This window comes from Myxocyprinus asiaticus, chromosome 15 (genome assembly GCF_019703515.2).
Source record: "Myxocyprinus asiaticus isolate MX2 ecotype Aquarium Trade chromosome 15, UBuf_Myxa_2, whole genome shotgun sequence".
In the NCBI taxonomy this organism is placed as follows: Eukaryota; Metazoa; Chordata; class Actinopteri; order Cypriniformes; family Catostomidae; genus Myxocyprinus; species Myxocyprinus asiaticus.
The window spans coordinates 44,134,929-44,139,895 of NC_059358.1; the positions used below are offsets into that span (position 1 = coordinate 44,134,929).

Genomic DNA, 4,967 nt, shown 5'->3' on the forward strand with positions numbered 1-4,967 from the left:
ACTTGCAATGCCTTGTCTGTTGAGAGAGCGCCCGGATGCAGTAACTGTAAGTGCATAAATAACTTGACTTAATTTATATATACTCATGTACCTATTATTTCTGACTGCATATGAGTTACAGGAGTCCACATCCACAGAAAGGCCCACAGAAGAGTCTGCACAGAGAAGTGATACATAGGTGGGAGGTGTTGTACTTTTCCTTTTTATTTTTGTTGCATGAGGCATGTATTGTTCATTTTGTCCACAAATGGCACAGGGTGACATCCGTTCCCTATATAAACAGAGTTTTCAACACAAAATAGAGTATTTTTCCCTGAAAAAACAAAAATTAAGGGGAGAAATAGAACTTGACAACTTAAAGAAGAAGAAACTGGCACTAGAGATAGAGCTGCTTCAAAAAGAACTTCAGAGTAAGTGCTAATACATCATTTCACACAGAGTACTATTGTTGACCTTACATAACAATATCTCTTATTGCAGGCAAAAGATGACTGATTACTGATTACTTTTCTTTACAAAGAATAATTGAAATAAAACTCTCAGGGGACTAAGCATATTTGTCTTGTCTTTTATTAAACTTATCAAAAATGGTGTTCCAGAATTCTGTCTCGTGCAGCTCTGCCACTAGGTTGGTCCAAGTGCACTGGCTGGAGGTGATCATCAGGCTGCACCTCCACCACAGGGGTCCTCTCCTTTCTGATGGTGGCAATGTTGTGTAATACGGCACATGCAACAATAATGTCGCAGGCCCTGTCAGGTGCAACCCTCAGACTTTTCAGACACTGAAATCTTTCCTTTAGTTGCCCAAAGGTAATTTCAATGTGTGCCCTTGTCCTGGCTAGAGCTGCATTGTAATGGGTTTGTGGTCCGGGGTTTGGGTCAGGGAATGGCGTCATAAAATACTGCCTGCAGGCATAGCTCCTGTCTCCAAGCAGGATCCCGTCATAATCACCTGTATATTGGAAAAATGCAGTTCTGTTAGGCCCAGCATAAGTGTATGTAATACAGTGACCTTGACATCTATATTTTCCCTTACCACGTTCAAATAATGTGCATAAATGTGACTCTCTGAAAATTCTTGAGTCATGCACAGATCCAGGACATTTTGCTTCCACATTTGTGATATGGCACATAGAGTCACACACACTGTTTAGTCAGACAACTGTATATTTTTTAATAACATTCCTTTTTTTAATTTGATATAATATTACAAATCTGGAATATTAAGAATCCTAATAGTAACTTACCTGCACATTTACACTGTGAACCCCTTTTTGGTTCACAAAATCCCCTTCATTGGGGCCTGGTGGGGCCTTGATGGGGATGTGTGTGCAGTCTATGGTACCAATCACATTAGGGAAGCCTGGGGGACACATAAGTCATACTTATTGGCATGGTCATGATTGCATGATCTTCATTAATAATTGTACCTGCAATGGCGAAAAAGTCTGTTTTACAACCTGGGGCGTTAAGTGGCTTGAAAATACCACAAAAACCCCTAAAAACTGCTTGAGCGCCAGGTAAACTTTGCGAATGGCACAACAGACAGCACTTTTCACCAAGTTCTCCGCATCTCCAATAGTGTAAAGGAAAGTGCCACTCGCAAAGAATCTCAGGGCAATGCACACAGTTTGTGCTGTGGTTAAAGCCCGACTCCGACAAGGCGAACATTTAATATGTGGTTCCAACAAATTAATGATGTAAATGACACCCTCATGAGAAAACCAATATCTCTCAAAAAGTATAGTATCGCGCTGCTCTAAAGGATCCTGTCTATTCCGCAATACGTGATTAATTCGAAAAGCTCTACGAATTATCCTTGCACCTTCCGCAACAGGTTGCTGTTGTAAAAACGGAAAAGACATGGCATTACATACTTCCCGTATCACCTCAGCTTATACAGCCACAATCTAATCTTGTTTACATGAAATAAGCCTGCTCCCGAGCAGGTTTAAGCTTATGGACCTGTTGCTATGACAGCAAGTCCAGGATGAGCATCGAAGAACCTAACAATCCAAGATCATGACAAATCATCAATACTCAAATCCAGCTAACTGAGTTAGCGATGTACAAAGAACGGACCCTAGGGCCACAATGTTTGGTTTGACAACTTTTACACATCCCCAGCTCTTATGGTTAAGTTGTTATGGGAACTAATGCCTGTGGGACATGCAGGGTGAATTGTAAACCGTTTCCTGCAGAATTTAAAGACATCAAAAGATGGGAACACAAGACAGCTTGTGGGGATATGAGGTGGTGTAGGATTGAGGGGAATATACTTGTAATTCAGTGGAAGGACACGCATGCAGTTACATACCTCTTCAGTTTTCACAGTGCGAATGGCTCAACCGAAATTACTAGGTTTGTAAAAAATGATGGCGACTGGACAAAAGTAGCCGCCCTCCAGTCCACTTTCATCAGCGATTATAACAAAAACACGGGCGGTGTTGATAGGTCAGACCAAATGATAAAATTTTATGACGTCCTACAAAAAAAAAAAAACTCAGAAGTGGTGGAAGACTCTTTTTTTTTTTTTTTCCACTTCATAGACATTGCCGTCGTCAATAGTTTCGTATTGTTTAAGAAATGGCAAAACATTCATGCGGCACCAGGGGATGAGCATAGACCGGTGAACTTAACCCAGATAGATTTCAGAGAAAACCTGGCTCATCAGCTGGGATGAGGATCTAAAGGCAGCTTTTTAATAAAACAAAAGGTAACTCAGAACATAACGAAACAAAAAACCACAGAGCACAACATAATACATGTGAAGACTGACAAAGAAACCAGAGGAAACAAGGGCTTAAATACACAAGGGAAAACAAGGGAACGAGGAACACCTGGGGAAACAATCAGGGGAAAACCAATCATGAAAAGAAACTACAAAGGAATACAAAACTAACAGGAAACAGGAACAGAGGAACTAAACAAGAATTTCAACATAAAAGTCAATGCAAACACAGAGAATACGTGACAGAGACCTTTGCCAACTAGTTGTGCTGGTCCATTCTGCTATGAAAAGGCTAATTTTCACTATTCTATTAACCCTTAAAGATTGTTCCACCAGACTTAACCATTGAGTAGCCACACCCCTCTTTACAAATCCTTGCACTCCAGAGGGGGTATATTAACATTTGGTCACTTCATGCATTTTTACTGATTGGATTGCTATCTGATTAAATAAGCACATTCCATTTACACTTGGCCACATCAATGTGTCTCCACTAAACAGATATATTGTATATCCGATCTTCAATTCCTGCATGATATGTAAATAAAACAGAGTTCACTTCCGTGATTATGCTGATGCCGGGCATGTAATTTATTATTTAATTATTTAATTTAATTCAAATCCTAGGGTACATGTGTGTCTGTGTGTGTGTGCTGTGTATTTTTCTGCTCGGGGCTTGTTGGTAAGATATGTCCATGTGGATCAGCTGCACTCATTGTCAGTGTTTAGTTTCAGTTTTGATGCCGATCTGCAATGACTGACAGAAGGATCAAACAAAGGATCTGACCATGGCCATCTTCTTCCCTTCAACTTGTCTCTTATGAACAGTAAAAAAGAAAGAAAGATAGATTGTTCGGGTTATGTGTTCAGGGCTGTCCTTAGGGTGGTCACGCTTCGGGGGGCCCCACGGCAACGGCCCCCAACCTCAAACCCTTCCAATCCCCACACCACCCCAGCTACAGATTTTTTGATTGCTACCGCAGGAATCCTGGAATGCGATCACTAAACACAGGACCCCCCCGCCCTCAGATGGTGAAAGGCCCCATGCATTCGACATTGCCATTGGCCCCACGCTTTACTTGAGACAGCCCTGTATGTGTTGCATCACCTCTTTGATCTATGAAAAATAAAATATTGAAATATAACTCACTATTCTATTATTTTCTAATTGTCTTGAAAATTATTTACATTTTTATTTTTGCACCATCTGGGCATTTTGAAGATCCATATGCCAGTGATATACGTGCCAGTCACTAAAGACTCGAGGTAATTTGTTTGGCAAACACCAATACATTTAAGGGTTAATTTTCCGATGTGAAAAATCAAGTCCTGCCCTACATTTTTTATTTTTGAATATCCCTTGAAAATTGTTGCGAATGCCGTTTCATGCTGACTTTAAACTGCAAAGAATTTGTTTGCCACTACTACTTTCTGGCAGTGATTATAATGAATGCTGGGTGCTTTTTTCCCACAGTTTTGCTTTTGTGAATCGAGGGAGGGCTCCAAACATCTGCACAAGTCTTTGAAACGAGAGGCCCGTGAGTCCAGGTTGAAACAGGAGGTTCTAAATGCCACATTGAGCCACATGCTAATTAGTGCCGGAGAGAGTTAGAGAGATTTCCTAATGACACTCCCCCGGGGAATTCAAACTCACAAAATTCAGAGTGTGCTTCTGCCGGCTCTGACAGCAATGAGAGCAATGGGAACAGCCTTTACTGGGGGAAACAAAGACTATGCCGAGCTCCTAAGGGAGGCTTCATTTGAATCCTCTGTCTCTCACAGTCACAGTGGCTTCAGTTCCTTGGAAGCAGTTACACAAAACAGCTGCATAATTGTGCCTTAAGCTTCAGTGTGCAAAGCAACACACTAGAACATAGAAGATAATGAGAGACTTCACTTGTTTTGGAAAAACTCTTAGTGAAACACAACAATACTGCTGAGAGGGACACACCGTTTGGTGAACTTCTTAGCACAGAGCTATAGCATTAAATTTGATTGATTGTTGTGTGAGTAAGCAATATATTGTTTGTAAGCAATGTAAGTTTGAGTGTTCCTTCATGTTTCTTAAGTCTTGGAAGAAAAAAAAAAAGAGTTGTTAGAGCACAATCCCAATTGTCAAATGAGCACCAGTTCAACAGCAATGCTGAAAAGATCAGTCAGAACAGGGCTGTTTCTAGCTATAAGAAGTATAAGCGCTTAGGGCCCCTGAGCCACCAGCGGGCCCCGCAAAGCAAGG

The 4,967-nt window shown here is 41.1% G+C and overlaps 1 pseudogene; it reads right to left on the bottom strand.

Annotated features, from left to right (window-relative positions):
• Positions 1–581: 581 nt before the first annotated feature.
• On the bottom strand, positions 582–1,865 carry LOC127452705 (putative nuclease HARBI1; annotated as a pseudogene).
• Between the last annotated feature and the right edge of the window lie 3,102 nt (positions 1,866–4,967).